The sequence below is a fragment of the Pteronotus mesoamericanus genome, unplaced genomic scaffold (genome assembly GCF_021234165.1).
Source record: "Pteronotus mesoamericanus isolate MK-2021 breed Mesoamerican mustached bat unplaced genomic scaffold, CSHL_Meso_final scaffold_167, whole genome shotgun sequence".
Classification (NCBI taxonomy): domain Eukaryota; kingdom Metazoa; phylum Chordata; class Mammalia; order Chiroptera; family Mormoopidae; genus Pteronotus; species Pteronotus mesoamericanus.
This window is the reverse complement of record NW_026555308.1, coordinates 21,712,205-21,731,524: the sequence shown is the minus strand read 5'-3', so window position 1 is coordinate 21,731,524 and position 19,320 is coordinate 21,712,205. Positions and strand designations below refer to the sequence as shown.

The 19,320-nt window shown below is 47.1% G+C and overlaps 1 long non-coding RNA gene across 1 annotated transcript; it reads left to right on the top strand.

The window, feature by feature from the left end:
- Positions 1 to 8,650: 8,650 nt before the first annotated feature.
- Positions 8,651 to 11,454, top strand: LOC129083430 (uncharacterized). The gene is made up of 4 exons (XR_008530483.1): positions 8,651 to 8,826; positions 9,690 to 9,763; positions 11,039 to 11,102; positions 11,393 to 11,454. It is a non-coding gene; the product is annotated as an uncharacterized LOC129083430 (long non-coding RNA).
- The last annotated feature ends 7,866 nt before the right edge of the window (positions 11,455 to 19,320 follow it).

The following is a 19,320-nucleotide window of genomic DNA, read 5'->3' as shown; positions in this document are numbered from 1 at the left end:
TATTCCAAAAGATCCAAGAAGAAGGAAGACTCCCAAACTCTTTCTATGAGATCAGCATCATCCTAATCCCAAAACCAGATAAAGACACAACAAAAAAGAAAACTACAGGCCAATATTGCTGATGAACATAGGTGCTAAAATCTTCAACAAAATATTGGCAAACCCCATCCAGCATACATTAAAAGATCACCCACCATGATCAAGTGGGATTAATCCTATGGATGCAAGGATGGTACAATATTCTCAATAAACATAATACATCACATACAAAAGACAAAAATCACATGATCATATCAATAGATGTGGAAAAAGCATTTGATGGGGTACAGCACCCATTTATGATAAAAACACTCAGCAAAGTGGGAGTAAAGGGGACATACTTCAACATAACGAAGGCCATATATGAATAACCTACAGTCAACATCATACTCAATGGGCAAAAACTTAAAGCTCTCCCACTAAGATTGGGAGCAAGAAAAGGATGTCCGCTTTCACCACTTTTATTCAACATAGTATTAGAAGTCCTAGGCACAGTGATCAGACAAGAAAAAGAAATAAAAGACATCCAAATTGGAAAGGAGGAAGTAAAACTCTCACTGTTTGCTGATGACATGAGAGTGTACATAGAAAGCCCTATAGATTCCACCAATAAACTACTCAACCCAATAAGTAAGTTTAAGAAAATAGCAGGATACAAGGTCAATATTCTGAAAGCGAAGGCATTTTTGTATACCAACAATGAAATATCAGAACCAAAAATCAGGAAAAAAATCCCATGTAGTTTAGCAACAAGAAAAATAAAGTGCCTAGGAATAAACCTAACCAAGGAGATAAAAGACCTGTACTCAGAAAACTACACAACTTCTATTCAACATAGTATTAGAAGTCCTAGGCACACTGAAGAAGGAAATTAAGGAAGACACAAATAATTGGAAGCATATTCTGTGTTCATGAATTGGAAGAATTAACATCATCAAAATGTCCACACTACCCAAAACAATTTATAGATTCAGCACAATCCCTATTAAAATACCAGTGACATATTTCACAGATATAGAACAAACATTTAAAAAATTTATATGGAACTATAAATGACCCTGAACAGCCGCAGAAATTTTGAGAAAGAAGAACAAACTAGGAGAGATCACAATACTTGACATCAAACTATATTACCAGGCCACTGTAATCGAAACAGTGTGGAACTGGCATAAGAATAGACACATAGATCATTGGAACAGAATAGAGAGCTTAGAAATAAACCCATGTCTCTATGGTCAATTAATATTCGACAAAGGGGGCAAAAGCATAAAATGGAGTAAAAACAACTTCTTCAACAAATGGTGTTAGGAGATCTGGACAGCTACATGCAAAGAAAAGAAATTTGACCCCCAGCTTACACACACACACACACAAATAAACTTGAGATGGATAAAAGACTTAAATATAAGTCACGACACCATAAAAGTCCTAGTGGAGAATATAGGCAGAAAACTCTCAAATATCCCATGCAGCAATATTTTCACCGATATGTCCCCTAGAGCAAGGGACAAAAAGGAAAGAAAGGAAAAGAGTAAACAAATGGGACTTCATCAAAATAAGAAGCTTCTGCACAGCTAAAGAAAACATCAGCAAAATGAAAAGGGAGCCAACTATATGGGAAAATATATTTGCCAATGATAACTTGGACAACGGTTTGATCTCCAAAATATATATAAAGAACTCATATGACTCCACTCCAGGAAGACAAACAATCCAGTTAAAAAATGGTCAAAAGACCCGAACAGACAATTCTCCAAGGAGGACATACACAAGGTTGAAAGACACATGAAAGGATGTTCATAATCACTAGCCAAAAGAGAAGTGCAGATTAAAACCACAGTGAGGTAACATTTCACACTGGTCAGAATGGCCATCATAAACAAATCAACAAACAACAAGTGCTGGCAAGGTTGTGGAGAAAAGGGAACCCTAGTACACTGTTGGTGGGAATGCAGACTGGTGCAGCCACTGTGGAAAACAGTATGAAATTTCCTCAAAACACTAAAAATTGAGCTGCCTTTTGACTCAGCAATTCCACTGCTGAGATTGTACCCCAAGAACCCTGAAACACCAATTCAAAAGAACCTATGCACCCCAGTGTTCATAGCAACACAATTTACAACAGCCAAGGGTTGGAAACAACCTAAGTGCCCATCAGTAAATGAGTGGATCAAAAAACTGTAGTACATTTACACAATGGAATACTACGCAGCAGAAAGAAAAAAAGAACTACTACCCTTCATGACAGCATGGATGGCACTAGAGAGCATCAGGCTGAGTGAAATAAGTCAGGCGGTGAAAGACAAATATGGTCTCACCTGTAAGTGGAACCTAATCAACAGAACAAACAAGCAAGCAAAATATAACCAGTGACATTGAAAGAAAAGAACAAATTGACAGAAACCAGAGGGGATAAGGGAGGGAGATAACGGGGAAAAGAAGGGGAAGGGTCATCAAGGAACATGTATAAAGGACTCATGGACAAAGCCAAAGGGGGGAATAATTAAAGGGGGGGAGTGAGGCAGGAGAAAGTGGTGGCAGGAAAATGGAGACAACTGTACTTGAACAACAATAAAAACACCCCCAAAACCGTGTATTCTCTAATTAGGAAGAAGAGTTGTAAACTATTTGCTCTCAAGTATCCTTGGTTAGGGAAAATAAGGTCTTGCAATCCACTAGCTCAGTGGTTCCAACCTTTCTCATCTCATGGCACACATAATCTACTAAAATCCTGCAGCGTGCCAAAGAGTGTATTTTTATCAATCTGACAAAAAATAGATACAATTTTTATTAATTCACACCAACAGCTATTGTACCAGCTGTTCTCATTTTTTAAAATTTGACAATCTAAGGGAAAATAAGTCAGTGCCCCTGACTAAATAGGTATCGCACGTTTTAAAAATTCTTGAGGAACACCAGTCTGACAAGGCACCCTGGTTGAAAATTGCTACAATAGCTGTCTGTGAATTGTTCAGGTTGTTTGGCCTTATTTAATTGTCTTGTCTCAGTTTCTCTACTCTACTTGTCAGAGAATTTTCCTAGTTTCTTACTATCTGACCTCAGGGCCATGAATTGTGTTCCCAGACGATTACAGCACTTTATCACGCTGTGGAGAAGTAGACTCTGGCTTACCCCAGCAACCTGGCATAGGGTCAGGAGCCAGAGCTTTGGTGTTTTGCCACCTAGGCTCAATCCTTACGTAACCATACGACCTGTGGTAACTGACTCAGTTTTGCTGTATGAATATGGTGGTGATGGTAATTCCTACTTCACAGGATTGTTGCAATGATTAAATGAGTCATTGCATTTACCTGGAAAATATTAATTAAATGCCTGTCATGTGCCATGACAGGAAGAACCAGAAACATTCTGGGCACTGAGATCCAGTCAAGGTGTACTCATGGCCTGCTGAGGTCCAGAAGCCAGACATCTAGTGATATCTGGCCACTGTCTACAGCCATTGAATGCCCCCAGCCAACAAAGGGACGCAGGTGGAGGAAGAAGCAACCTTGCCCAAAGTCATACTGTGGGACAGGTGGGGCCAAGGTGGAATCTGGGCCTTTCCTCTATGCCTCAGGCTGCTGGGGAGAATGAAGCCAGAACTCACCTCTCCTCCTCTCTCACTCTGACCTAGCTCAGGACTTGGCCTTTTAGGACTGGTGAAGGGGGACAGAGCCAAGCTCCCTAAGCCTGGAGAGCTGGAACTCTTCCCTAATACCACTGGGATCCTCCCAGGGCTGGCAGAAACCTGAGCTCCAGCTCCCTTCTCCCTTTGTCTCACCTGCCCTTCCTGCAACCTTACTCCCTGCCAGACCTTGGTTCTTAGGAAAGCTGAACCTTTCCCAGGTGCAAAAGCCACCAGGAAGTCCGCGAGCCCTTGGACAGGGAGAGGCCCAGATCATGCAAGGAGGCACGGGCTCCTTCCATCAGGACTGGCGCTGCAGCGTGAGGGTTCAAGGCTAGACTCCAAAGAGGCAAGTTCAGCCTAAACATTCCGGAGGGCCTGTGGGCCTCTAAGAGGGGCTGAGCCACATTGGCTGGAGAGGAGTGGGTGGAGGGCAACACAGGGCCAGGGCCATTGTCACCCTGGGAGAAGGTCTCTGGGGGGAATGGGACACTGTTGGTGTGGGGGATACTCCTCCGCTCCCTGTGCAGCCTCAGGAAAGACTTCTCTTCTCTCAGGACCAGAGGGGCTCGAAGGGCACAGCCATCAGCGACCCTAAGCCAAGCAGCCCTCAGAAGGGCATTTGCCACTGCAGAAATGTCCAACAGGCAGATCTCTGCACCGTGTCACCTGTTCCTACAATCGCCCTGCTCCCACGTCGAACCCACACACGGAGATGTGCCCCTCTGCAACCTCCCCAGGCCGCCACTCTCCTATACACAGTCAAGGCTCCTCCGTCCATTCTGGGGGTCCTCCAGGGAGGGAGAACGATGGGGGTGCTGCCACTGGGACTCCTGCCCTCTCACCTAGGCCCCAGGAGATGTTCTGCTCCCTCCTCCCCTCCCTCCTTACGTCTCAGGTAAGAAGGGAAACCAGATTAGCAGGATTTGGCACCTGCAGTATAGGCCAGCTTTCTTCTCTTACAGGACGGGAAGGGACATGGGCTCGATGCTGTCCCATCTCCCATGGCCAGGATGGCAGAGAGTTTTCCTTCCTCTGGCAGAGCCCTCGGGAAGTCAGGGCTGAGATAAACTGCCTCCTCTCTTGTCAGGAGCCGACCAACATCCGGCCCTTGACACAGTCGGGATGAATGAGGCGCAACTGCACAGCAGAAGCAGCACGGCTGGGTCTCTCGGTGATCCCCCCTTGCATGCCTGCTATTATTGGTGGTTGGTGGTGGGGTTTTACGGTGTTTGTACCCTACTGCTGAAAACTCGCAACATTCCTCTGATACTGCCCAGAAAGAATTATTAATTTGCAAAAGCCTATGACACGCCTCGCTGCTTCTCACTTCCCCTGTCAGGAAAGTTAATATTAGACATTGGGCAGACCAGATGCCAGAAAAGTGAAGAAAAGTTCTATTGAGAATTCCCCCTGGTGGGACGCTGCCTCTCAGAATTATGGAGACCACTACTCCTCCAATACCCTGGGCAGGAGCATGGATTAATGGAGACATGTGGGTGAAAGCCAGGGAAGTTAGTTAGGTATTATGATTTAAGTACTTGGGAACAAATACATAGAAATCCTCCTCTTTGTGTACGGCTTAAAGCTAAACCTCCACAGGGACAGCCCCTAGGGCTGCTGAACCCTCTATGGCCTTGGTTAGTTCTAAAGGCTGCGCAGGACACAGGGGCTGCACCTAAACGAAACAGACAAGACGTCAACCATCTCCCCAGACAGGTAGGCACAAAAAGCTTAAAAGTAACTTTTATAGAATAACTACTCTGTCTATTGAACTTGTCTTAACCTTTGTTAATTTTTGAGAATTATTGATAGACATTTAGTAGGAGGCAACATTCTATACTTCTTGCTCTCTTTGAATGTCTGAATAGCCCTCCTGGTCAGAATAACCTTTGCCTAGTACTATTATATCTGCAAACAATGGTATTTTTTCAATCAAAGTAACTTTTACTAAAAATGATTGTTTTTAAGTTTCCCTAAACTACGCTGTGCTATTTTTTGTAATAACCTTTGATGTAATCACGCCTTGTATCAGTTCCTTGTTTTATCCCTATAAAAATAAAGTTTCTGAGTTTAAAGGCTGTCAGTCCAGACTCCCAAGTCTGGCCGTCCTCCTGCACCTCACCCTACTGTCTCCCTCCGTTTCTGCGCTGACGCCGTCTCTCCTTCAGGGACCCTGAGACCCGCCGAGGCTGGACCCCGGCACTCTCCGTCTGCCCCCTGCCTCAGGCAGCAGAAAGGTGAAGAGCCTGGAGCAGGTGGGATCTGGAGAACAGGACACCTGGGCTCCATCCTTCCATCTGGGGAGGTGGACTGTGCCATATCTCACCTCTAGTGGCAGGTAACCTTCCTGTGCACCTGGACCCCAGAGAGTTAACAGAAGAGGGACCACATCTGGGAGTGGAGAGCAATAAGAGGCTTAAGGGTTTCAGGCTCCTTTTCTCACAAACACAGGAATGTGCCAGGCTGCAAGCTCTTGGCTTGTCTCATGGCAGGCCTGGAGACCTGTCGAGAGCCGGCTTACCTTGCAGTAGAGGTTCCAGGCACATAGAAGGGCCAGCTTGGTTTGTCCCTGTACATCTACCCTTCTTGAGGCCTCTGAACACTGAGTTCACGGGGGCAGGTCCAGGGGAGAGGCTGGTTTCAGACTGCACTTTGTCACCAGGCAATTTTGTGTGGCTCCCTTCAGACCCCTCCACAGTAAAACAAACAGGGAAACCTCATAGTCTCTACCACCCACAGGATCGGGTCCAAGTTCTGGAGGCAATGCCCCAGGGCCTGTCTCACCCTGGCCCCTGCGGCCTCTCCCTGTCCACGTCTCTGTGCTGGCCCATGGACCCTTCCACACCCCACTTCCTGGTCTAGCCACGCTGTTCTCTCCTTCTAGACTACCATTCTCTACATTCCACGCTGGAGAGGACGGCTCAGCCCTCCAGGCCAGGCTCAGGGATCAACTCCTGTGGGACACCGTCCCTGGGTTCTTGCAGGCCTGACTGCTTGCTCCCTCTTCTGTGCCTCTGCAGTGTGAGAGGGAATGTCTCTCACAGATCTAGTGTTACTATGGGTTCTGTCTCACTTCCCAAATGGCACTGAGACCAGACCTTGGTCGTTTTTGTGTCCCCAGGCCCTGGAATGAGACTCAAGATGCAGCTGGTACTCAGTAACTATAAGGAGGGAACCCTCTAATAAAACCAGAATTAACTTCTGGAGGGCAGGCCCCTTGTGATACGGGGTACAGCCAGGGCTCCCCAAAGCAGGGATTTGTAGCGGGGTCCAGAACTTGGGGTGTCCAAGAAAAATGCAGGATATTCTCACCCCCCTCAGGTGGGCTGCCATGGGGGATGGGAGACATGGAGCAGGGCCATCGAGAGTCATTCTGCATGTCAATAACAGCAGGATAGCTTTGTCACAGGTGGGCACAGGTAACCAGGCTCTTGGTGATCACGGACAAAAAATTGAACCGAACACACAGAGTTTATAGCAGAAAGTGAGAAAAAGCAGATTTATTAAGCCACACAGAACATGGGAGCAGGCCAACTCTGAGCAGAGTGGAGCAGAGAACAGTAGAGAAGAGTCTAACAGCAGCAGCCCCGAACTCAGGGGCTAGGGGACTTTTATGCCTTAGGGTGGGTCTCCCATGATTTCCTTGATTGACTATGGGGAAGAGGGTCCCACAATGCTAATTTATTATAATGAAGTAGGGGTCAGGTAGCATCTTCTGCGCAGGTGCAGTCCTGATTAACTAGGATTTAATGCTTTTCCAGATGCAGAACTACCAGACTTAGGACAGCGTGTCCGCCCTTTATCCATGTTCTTTATCTTAGCCTTGGGGCACCTCTGGATTTCTCCAGCTTCCTGATTACCTCCTGCTTCCTGACTACCTCCTGCCTCAGCTTCATACCTCATTTGCAAAGATGGTTATTTTGCATATCAACAAGACTAACCAGGAATGTTTGCATAAATTTAATCCAGGATGTAACTGGGCAAGCAGCTCCCCGGGTTGCAGCACCTCTGGAAGGAGCTGGAGATGGGGCTGTGGGGGAGGATTCCCACCGGGGTTAGGACTCAGGCTCTGCAGCCACGCTAGAGGCTTTTTTTAAGTATATGTGCTGCCAAAGCGAGCACAATGTTAGAGGCTTTTGACCACGCAGTTTTGGGGAGCAGGAAACCAAGATGTAGTAGCCACGCAGACAGCTACTCAGCGTGTGTGCATGAGAGCTCAGTGATCATTTGCCCCATGCCATGGGGAAACAATGCGAAGACCATGATGGAAGGAAAGAGGAAAAAGGGTTCTTGCTAGTGGGCCATGAGAAGGTGCCACATGGGTTTGGATTAAGAGCTGGAAATCGCGGCAACACAGCTGATGGTGCCGGGAACCACAAGAGTCCTGCCTAGACAAGCTCCGGACTTCAGTTTTCTTCTGAAGGATGATTTGCTGTCGACACTTGCAGTATAGGTTTCCTCCGGTAGGTGAGTATTCTAGGAACCCACCTGTATCAGTGTACCAGCTGGCGTTGTTGTAAGAGACTGCATTCAGCTTCAGTGAAATTTTTTTGAAGACTTTCAGTGTGTTTGCCCATTTCACAATGGCTGATTTAAATGTGCACCTGCCCACACCACGCTGAGTGTTCAGCAGTTTTTGATCAAAAATAACATGACTCTTGTGCCCCACCCTCCCTATTCACCTTATCTTGCCCCGAGAGACTTTTCTGTTTGTTTTTTTCCACAGATGGAAAAAATTCCACAAAGAGAAATGTTCTGCCAATATGGAAAAGGTAAAAACTGTCAGAAGCACTAAAAGGCATCAAAATCAATGAGTTCAAAAGCTGTTTTGAGCAGTGGAAGAGAATGTCTCAATAGGTGTATTGCATCAAATGGAGAGTATTTTGAAGGTGACTGAAGTTTAAACATGTAAGAATAAATACACAGTTTTGAATAAATAAATTCTGGTTTCTCTTGGGTTTCCCCCTCATATTTGATGAGGAGGTGAATAAATGAATGAATAAAAGGGCGAGGGTGGACACTGCCAGGGCTCAGGTTCCTGGGATCTATGACTCTGAGCTCCCTGTGGGCCAGGTGAAGAGGTTATCTGGACTCAGCACTAACCCGGGAGCATGGTTATGGCCTCCCATGCCCAAGATGCCCACGTGCAGATTCCCAAGGTGAGAAGTACCCACTGTGTACCTACTGTGTGCAATACCCTTTGCCATTCCCTTTCCCTCCTCCCAATTACTCTGTTCTGTTCCTTGAATCTGCCTGGCCCATTCCCACTGGGCCCTCGCTCTTTTTCCTCTGTCCTCCTGGAATGCTCTTTGTTCTGACCCTCTCATAGCTGCTCCTTGGATTCTATTAGTCTCAGCAGAAAACTCACCTTTGCAGGGAACTCTTCCCTGATCTCAAGTTGCCACTCTCTATACTCATAGGCCTGTTTGGGTTGTTTTTTTTAAAAAAAGATTGTATTTATTTATTTTCAGAGAGAGGGGAAGGGAGGGAGAGAGAGGAAGAGAAAGGTCGATGCGAGAGAGAACCATCGATGGATTGCTTCTCAATAGGTTGCATCTCCATTGCTCCTCGCAAGTGCCACAACTGACTGGGACCTGGATTGAACCTGAACCCAGGCATGTGGGATCTAAGCAGTGACATTGTGGGAGGACGCCCAAACAATTGGGCCACGTGGGTCAGCGCCTAATTGATCTGTTTTTATGCTCTGTACCTTGTTACCTCACAATTTTCTTGTTTATTTCTTTCTTTGCTAATTGTCTCCCTGCCCGCCCCCCAACAACATAAGCACACGTGATTAAGCTCTTTGAAGTGAGCGTTCGGCCACCTTGCTCACTGCTGCATCTCAGCACTGGGATAGCACACATTCAGTGAATGGGTATAAGTGAATGCCAGGCTCCTGGGACAAAGGTCCAAGCCAGTCCTGTCCTTGACGAGTTTGCAGTGTAGTAGTCAGCTACCTAGAGAAGGCCAAAGCGAGTTGGTACAATTTCCCACGGTTGATAATGCCTTTTATCACCCACAGAAGCTGTGTTTATTGAGTGCACATCATGCCAGGTGCCTCTGTCCTATACTCCTACGTTGCCAACCTTCCTAAAGGTAGGAATTGCTGTTTCTAACCTGCAGGTGAGAGAACAGAAGTTCAGGAGGCAGGAGGCTGTGTGCCTGCCTCCAGGTCAAACTGAGAAAGAAGTTGTTTTAACCCCTCCCCTCTTTTACATATAAAATGTCCTTCTGTGAGGCAGGCAGGATTCTTCCTCTTTACAGCCAAGTTACCGAAGTCTCAGAGAAGCCAAGTACCGAGCCCTCAGGCAAAGGGGATGCCTCCCTTTGCCTTCTGATCAGAGCTCCCCCCTGCGCCTTCAAAGTCACCATTTCTGGTTCCCCTTGGAGGCCCTCCTGCTTGTCTCTTCTCAGTGTCAGGCTTAGGCCTGCGGGACCATTGTGTTGGTTAAAAGCCCCTATAAACGAGGTCTGTCCATAAGGTATCCAGCCATGTAATATGAAACATTTATTGAAGAAGATACAAAAAATATTGTACATAGGACAATGACACCTCAGTCCCCTTCGAAGTCGGCACCTTGGGACTTCACACAGTTCTCCCAGTCACCATCAGCTGCCCCATCCCCATCATATTTTCCTGAATCTCATTGATGGTCTGAAATCTCTTCCCTTTCGAAGTCAATTTTAATTTTGGGAAAAGTCAGAAGTCACTGGGGGCCAAATCTGGGCTATAGGTGACTGAGTCACCCGGGTGATTTGATGTTTCGTAAAAAATCCTACAAGATACAATGCATGAGCAGGTGCATTGTCATGATGCAGCTGCCAGTCACCAGTTGGCCATAGCTGAGGCCTTCTGAATCACCTGAATAGTTTCCACAGAGAAATAAATGTTCAAGCTTAATGCAAAAATCTGATGCAGATTCGTTGCTCTACTTGCTCAATCATTTTGAATGCAAAGGTCACACACTACACATGCTCACTCAACGGCGTCTAACCACCCCCATTAACTAGTACAGTGAAGTCATCATTGTTCATGCATGCGTTTTCCAGTCCACTTTTCTTGGCTGCCGTGTTACATGGATATTGCACAAACTGTTCCCATTATATTAACAATGGCTGGGATTTTTCTGGGCAGACATCATATATTTTCCAGTCTGCGTTCTAGCCCTGTTCTTCCCAATGCCTCAGGCCACCTCTGACTGCACAAAATTGAACTGCCCTCAATGGCACAGACACGCCCATGCCCCTGCCTGTAGACCACGTCCCTCTTTCAGCCTTCTGATTTCCATCAGGGACTCCAGTCACCCAGGTTCAAACTTTTATTTGTCTTCCACTTCTCTTCCTCTTTTCCCTCCCACTGAATGAGAACAGGATGCTGTGGAGCCAATGAGGTTGCTGGTGGAGAGATGGAGAGGGGTGAAGTGGAAGAGCAGCGGTAAGGAGGTCGTGGCGGGGTGGCCGTGCGTGCCGGGTGCGGCTGGCAGTGGGGAGCTCCCAGAGGTTCTGAGCAGAAGGACCATGTGCTGAATGTAGCCATCTGGGGAGCTGAATTTGCCTGCATTAGTTTCCTAGTAACAAAGTACCACAAACTGAGTGGCTTAAAACAGTAGAAATTTATTCTCTCACTGTTCTGGAGGCTAGAACTTCAAAATCAAAGTAGCAACAAGTCGTGCTTCCTCTGAGTAGTCCTCAGAAGGAAATGAATCCTTTCTTTCTCCTTCCCAGCTTCTGGCGTCTTCTGGCAATCTAAAAACCTACCACTGGACCACTGACTTGTTGACCCATCACTTCAATCTCTGCTTCTGTCTTCACATGGCCATCTTCCCTGCCTCTCTGCAACTTCACATGGCCTTAGAAGGACACTAGCTGTTGGAGTTAGGACCCACCCTAATCCAGTATAACCTCATTTTACACTGAATTACTCTGTAAAGGCCTTATTTCCAAGTGAAGTCCCATTCATAGGCACCAGGGTCAGGACTTCAACATCTTTGCAGCAGGGACTAGGGGGGCACAATTCAACCCACAACACTGACAAAAGGATAGAGAGAGTCTTGGAAGGACCTGGAGATGCCTGAAGTTGGGCTCAGGAGGCCGCTGCTCTGATAAGGTAGGGGCTGAAACGTGGGCATCTGAGGAGGAGTTGATTGCTCTCCAAGCTGCAAGCTTCTGTCCGTGTTGCAGCCCAGGCAGTGGGTCTGCTGCTGTGGCTGCTGTGTGCAGGGGCTGGGTGGGCACACCCTGGCTTTCCTCCTCACCCTGATCTGCTTCTTCCTGGGTAAGGCCTGGTTCTGCCAAGGGCACAAGGGGTATGTCCCTGCTTGGGGCAAGGAGTAGAGTTGGGGTTCGTAGAGAGTCTTTTCCTGTACCTTTAAAGTGCACCCTGAAATCTCCCTTTAAGAGGGTGAGGGCAGGGGGACGAGTGCCTGCAAAGGGATCTAAAGGTGGGGGTGGGATTGTGGGAAAGGTAGAAGTTCATCCCACCCAGCCTTGGGAGATGGGGTTCCTCTCTTCCCTCTTCTGTCCTGGGAGAACCCAGGCTGCCGTTGGAGTTGATCCTGTGTGTCCTTCCTCCAGGACTTGGCTTCACTTGACGGGAGAAAGGTCTCAGCTGTTCTTACTCAAGCTCCTGCCCTTTCTCCCAGAGTTCCCAGCCATTCTGGAAGGGTTTGGAGTGCTCCCTTGCTGCAATGCCACCTTTCTCCAGAGAAGATTCTGATGGAAGAGAGCCTCAGGATAGCTCATGAGCACTGGGCCCCAGACTCTAAGCCAAGCTCCTGGAGTCAGCATACCCAAGCAGGCTCAGCTGGACCAGAGCAGAGCCCCTACCTGCCTGTGATCCCAGCTGTCTACCAGCTCACTCCTCTACCCAAGGATCAGAACGGTGGGTTGAAGACAAGTTAGGAGACCTGGGTTCTGTGCTGACACTGTCACAGATTCGCTACATGTCCTTACTGAATGACTTCTCCTTTCTGGGCTGTGTGATCTTGAGAGCAGTGTGAGGGCTGGGCCCCAGGATCTTTTCCAGTGTCCCCTCAACGTTTGGTGGGTCTTATTCACAGGAATGGCTCTCTGATGGTGCAATTCCAGGCAGGGTGTGACGGGCAAGCCGAGTGGGACATTCAGGCTCCAAGGGCTTTCCTGTCGCTTTGTTCATCATGGGCCACAAATGGTCATACCTTCTCCTGAAGTGAGCATTGCTAGAGGCTTCCTGCCAGCTGTCTGGTTATCTCACGCGGTGTGAGCAGTATGGAGGGTTTGCATAAAGACAGAAGGATGGTCGGGAACGAGATTGGGAAAGTAGGCTAGGATCACACTGGGCAAGGTGGAGGGCGAGGGAGCGGGTTAGGTGGTTCCCACCTAAGTGCTCATTTTGCTCTGTGAAGTGACATGTACACATGCATGTATGTACAGCATGTACTTGTGCAGAGGTCAACTTATACATAATTTTGAGTATGGATAAGTATGAATACATGTAGTTGTGTGCCTTAATCACATACATGTACATTTTCGTCGGTGTGTCTCTATCTGTTTGAATTTAAATTAATGTGTGAGTGAGGCCCCGGATTTGTGAGTGCAAAATGTTGTGTTTCTATGTTCCTGTTTAGAGTGTTGTGTGTAGGAAAAGGGGGACTGCATGGTTCCAATTGTCCTGGGCACTGGGAAGGCCTGAGCTGTCCCAGAGCCACCTCAGTGGGCAGCCGACCTGGCCCTTGGTGCCTGGGGCGCTGTAGCTAGGCCCCCGGGAAGAGGAATTCCATTAAGCTGGCAGCTTTAGGATGTGATCTGGCCATGGCTCAAGGGTCCTTTGGACAAGCAAGCCTTTGGAGACCTTCCTTGGGGAGGGGCTGTAGGCTCAAAACAGAACCATGGAGCAAGGTACCAGGCAACTTGTGATCTGGGAATGGCATGGAGGTCCCTTAGGACTCAAGCTTCAGGTCCAGGTTGGGGTGCTGCTCTTACAGCTAGTGACTGTCTAAGCATTGATACCAGAGCTCAGGAAGCATTCTGGGATGGAGGCCCAGGAGGTTCTCTTGTAGGTCCCAAGAGCTCAAGAGTCCAGTGCCCAACCTGATAGCCAGCTCCCCATCTCCCACCATTTCATGCTTGGGGAAACTCCATCCTACAGGTCTGCCCTGCCTCCAACCTTGCTCTGGAACCTCTCCCGTTCCACTCTCTTGAGGCAGGATAGGAGCACTGAACTTCAAGTGAGAAAGCTGCATACACACTCTCAGCTCAGCCACACTCTCCATGTGACCCCAGAGAGTCACTTTGTGCTCTAACTGGGCTTTGTTTCTGCCTGTCCAGGCCCACTGCCAGGACCTCAGGCAAGGTTCTCATCACTCCCAGCTTGGGCTACTATAATGGGGTGCAGAGTAGGGGTCTCCAAGAACATCCCCCAAAGCCCTTCATTGGGGGAAGGGTAAGCGAATGATACAGCATTTAAGATCCTTTGCATTACAATGGCAAGTGGATAGCTGTCATTCCTGAAGGGAAGTAGGCTGCTGCCCCAGGGCAAAAGGAGTGGTGACTTTTGGAATGTATAGCGCTTCCTGACTTAGCCAGGGGAAGTGAACGCCTGCATGGAGCCCCTGTGTCACTGTCACTCTTGCCCTGAGTAAAGATGGCAGCTGAATGAATGTACAAGATACAGAGGAACTGGCAAAAGTAGCTCATTGTAGGAGGCGCCAGATATTAGGTCACGTAGGAAACTCCAGGTCAGCATTTAAAATAAGGATGGACTGAAAGAGGGGATTCCACCATGCTGTCTGCAGTGAAAGAGAAGCTACTTCTGCTTCTCTGAGAATTTTGCCATGAAGGCCAAGAGTTGGGAGGGAGCCATGAGGAAGGAGCCATGAAGTAAGGGGATTCGGCCATGAGGTCTGAGAAAGGAAGCAGGACGCAGCTATGCAGTTTGCAGTCAGGTTTCCACCATGTGCCCTGGTGGAGCAAAGAAGGAGGCATGCAGTCTGTAATGAGGAAGCAGCTGGAGTAAGAAAGAGGAAACCCGCTGGGAAACCTGCCTGAAGAAGACGCCAGCAAAGCTAATGGAGCTGGGAATTGCGGGAAACTGCCTAACCAAGCACAGGTTCATGGTAAATGTCTGGAATGCGACACTGTGACCGGGAATGCTGAGACTGTAGACTTCGGCTTCCCTAAAGGATGGACAGAGAAGCCACTCTCTTGGGATGTGTGCCATCCTGGACTCCATCATGATCCAGCGTAACACAGAACCTGTCTTTCCGGACCACTACAAGGAGGCTGAGGACAATGTACCCCAGATCCTGAAGGAGAAAGCTGCTGCGAGAGGATGGCGATTCTGACACCCATGAATGTATTTTCCAGGGGGGATGAAAACTGTGCATCTGGTTTAAGAAAAGATAATGATATGGGGAATTTTGGGGCATGTTTTTGGCTTATAGCCTGGTAGAGAGCAGAAGTACTGGGTCTCATGGGAGAACAGGGCTCCAAGCAGGAGGGCTCTCAACCCCTACCCCCACCCCAAAGTTTAAATCCTGTAAATAAAAACCTGTTTCCCTCAACACTGATTGTTGGGTGATGCACCAAGGCACCATGTGCATGGGCCCGTTTGCTAGGTTACACTACTACAACCATCAAATTCCTATCTGCCCTCGTATCCTCTGTGTTCCCATTCTCCACCTCACCTACTGGACCCCTGCATGCCTGTCTTTGCTCACACTGTCAGCCTCTGTCTTCCTGGTCCCTCCCTTGCCAAGTTAACTCTCTTCCGCTCAGAAGTCTCTTCTGTGACCCTCTCAGGTGGGCTCCTCTCAATCTCACTCCACATCGCATGCCTCCCTTAATGAACTATGAGTCCATCCAAGGCAGGGCTGGTTCTTTTCCATCTTCATGTCCACAGGGCCTAGAACAGGCCTGGAACTCAATAGTTCCTCACAAAATGTTTGTTATGAAAGAAAGAAAGAATGAATGAATGAACAGGTGCTTGAAGGAATGAAGCCTCATAGAATTTCTCATTACATGCTTTCCACAGCCCTTATCTTGTGCTGTAGTTATCCATAAATCTGACTGGTGGGTTCTTCCAGGACAGGAACCAGCTTTTTCCCTTCTGTACCCACAGAGCTGGGGAGCACAGCTTGCCCCGGGAAGGGTGTTTAGAGGCTGCAATGGTGCAATTCTGCTTCTCTGCTGCTTCCTGCTGATTAAGATAGGAAACTGGACAAAGTCTGGAAGTTTCTCTGGCTACAGTAGATCCTGTCTTGCCTGGGGATGAGAGAAGTTTTTGGAGTGCAGGGAACAATGGCTTTCCCTTACCCTGAATGTGGTATATTCTTCACTCTCCTAACAATAGTCAATGGACACGGTTGGTGCCTTCTTGCTTCTCCCCCTCTGAAGCCCACTCCCTCCATGGAAGGGTATGTGCTCAGTGTCTGACTGATTCCCTGCACCCCAGCTCTCCAGGCCGATCTGGGGGGCTTCTGAGCACCTGAAAAGTGTCATTGAATTACAATTCTCTTTCTGTCCATTCCCTCCTCTCAGCCCCTACCCTGAACTCAAAGGCAGGGATCACGTGTTAATTCATTCGTTCAACAAATATTGTGTTGGGGTGGATTTGTACCAGTCTGGGTGGATTTGTATCTTCATTTCAGTCTCTAGCCACAGCCTGAGTATTGGCAGATGCTCGGTGTTTTTGTACATGGGACACACTAATGGATGATTCAATAGGCAAATGGGGAAGGGACTTTGGATCTCCTTTAGGTCCTCTAAAATATATATGAAGGGGAGAAATGGCTCTCTCTGACCTGGGTCCAGGCTTCCTGCTGTTTGCTGTGGCCAGACCAATGGAAGTCCAGGAGAACAAAAAGCCTAATGTCAGCCTAAGAAACAACCAAGCCTGTAAGAACTTTTTATGAGTTTATTTGATTCAAACAGATGACAATTGCTGGGAAGCAAAATCTCAACAGACTGAGAAAATGCTCCAGAGAATGGCAGTTTTTCAGTTGTAATTTATACATTACAACTGAAAAAGAAGACATGGGATGAAGACTTCTGGTCAAGATGGAAGCATAGGTAGACATGCTTCATCTTCTCACACAACTACAAAAAGAATTACAACTAAATCACAAAACAAATAATAACTGTCAGAAAATTGAACTGTATGGAAGTCTGAAAACCAAGGATTTAAAGAAGCCACAATCGTCCACATGTGTAGAAAGGGTAGAGACATGGATATGAGGTGAAGTGAGGAGACTTGGTGTGGCAGCAGCAGAACAGGCACAGGCGGTCCCACATTCACATGTGGTGGATAAAAATTGGGAGGGACACCTTGGGAGAAAGTAATCTCAGCCCCAGGCCCGACCACACAATCCAAGACTCCAGTGCCAGAAGGATAAATCCCCATGACTTCTGGCTGTAAAAACCAGTGGGGGTGGGGGCGGTGGAATAAACTACCAAATTTTCAGAAGACTCTGCTTAAAATGTATGCAAACCCACCCACTCTGGGATTCATCACCAGGGTAACAGCTGGAAGGGCACCAGTTGCATACAGGGCATGGGTGGAGTGACTAGAAATGGGGCGAGTACTAAGCAACCCCAAGAAGCCGGGCAGCAGCAGTCACCTCTTCGAGCCCTCGCCTCACACAGAGCCACAAAGCAGTGAAGGGGACTGCCCCACTCTGGCGATTACGTAAGGCTCTGCCCCATACAATTTACGGGTGCCTTTAACAGGGAGCCAAAGCAGCTCTAGATAATACACAGAAACAATCACAGGGAGGCTGCCAAATCAAAGAGACAAATAAATACGGCCCAAATAAAAGAACAACAAAACCCCAGAAAAAGAATGAAATGAAATGGAGATAGCCAACCTATAAGATGCAGAGTTCAAAACACTGGTGATCAGGATGCTCAAAGAACTCATTGAGTATGGCAACAACATAAAGGGAGAAATGGAGGTTATACTAAGTGAAATTTAAAAAATCTACAGGGAACCAACAGTAAAAGGAAGCCAGAATTCAAATCAATGATTTGGAACATAAGGAAGAAATAAACATTCAATCAGAACAGCAAGAAGAAACAAGAATTCACCCCCCTCCCCCAACAAACGAGGATAGTATAAGAAGACTCTTGGACATCTCCATATGTGCCAACATCTGAATCATAGGGATGCCAGAAGGAGAGGAGGAAGAGCAAGGAATTAAAAACTTTTTTGAAAAACTAATGGAAGAAAACTTCCCCAATTTGGTGAAGGAAAATACACATACAAGTCCTGGAAGCACATACAGTCCCAAACAAGCTGGACCCAAAGAGGACCACATCAAGACACATCATAATTAAAATGCCAAAGGTTTGCCCTGGCTCATGTGGCTCAGTGGGTTGAGTGCTGGCCTGTGAACCAAAGGGTTGCTGGATCGATTCCCAGTCAGGGCACATGTGTGGGTTGGGGGCCAGGTCCCCAACAGGGGGTGCACAAGAGGCGACCACACATTGATGTTTCCCCTTCTTTCTCTCTCCTTTCCCCTCACTGAAAAATAAATAAATAAAATCTTAAAAATTAAAAATAAAATGCCAAAGGTTACAGATAAAGAGAGAATCTTAAAAGCAGCAAGAGAAAAGCAGAGTTACCTACGAAGGAGTTCCCATAAGATTATCAGCTGATTTCTCAAAAGAAATTTGGCAGTCAAGAAGGGACTGGCAAGAAGTATTCAAAGTGATGAAACTCAAGGACCTACAACTTCGATTGCTCTATCCAGTAATGCTATCATTTAGAATGGAAGGACAGATAAAGTGCTTCCCAGACAAGGTAAAGCTAAAAGAATTCATCATCACCAAGCCACTATTAAATGAGATGTTAAAGGGACTTAATTAAGGAAAGTAAGAAGATCAAAACAATGAACATTAACGTGGCAACAAATGCACAACTATCAACAACTGAATCTAAGAAAACAAACTAATCAAACAATCAGAACAGAAACAGAATCATAGATATGCAGATCATTTGGAGGGTTATCAGCTAGGAGGTGGAAGGTGGAGAAGTGGGAGTTGGGGAAGGAGGCGCAGGGATTAAGAAGTATAATTGGTAGGTACAAAACAGACAAAGGGATGTTAGAACAGTATAGAAAATGCAGAAGCCAAAGAACCTATATGCATGACCCATAGACATGAACTAAATGGGAGGGCTTGCTGGAGGGAATGGGGGTACCAGGTGGAGGGGGGCAAAGGGTGAAAAATTGGGACAACTTTATAACATAATAAATTTTTAAAATTTTTTTTAAAAGCTTTGAGAGGAAAAAAAAAAAAAGGCAGAGAACCTGGCCCCATCAGGCCCACAGTGATATCTGTCTGAAGCGGCTGGAGCTGAACAGGGCCACCCTTCAGGATGGGGCTGTGCCGCAGCCCTCACCCCGGCTGGCCCAGGTCCCAGGCCTTCATGCTCCTCCTCCGCTTCACGTCTGGCGCCTGAGAGCGCTTTAAAGAAAAGCAAAGCTTTTTATTATGGAATATTTCAAACAAAAACCAATGCATAGAACATGGGAGAATGAACGCTATGTGGAAAAACTGGGACAACTGTAATAACATAATCAATAAAATGCACTTAATTAATTGGGAAAAAGAGAGAACACATAAGTGGGTTACATGAAATCCATTAGTGGTATATTAGGGAGGTGGGAGGGAGCAAA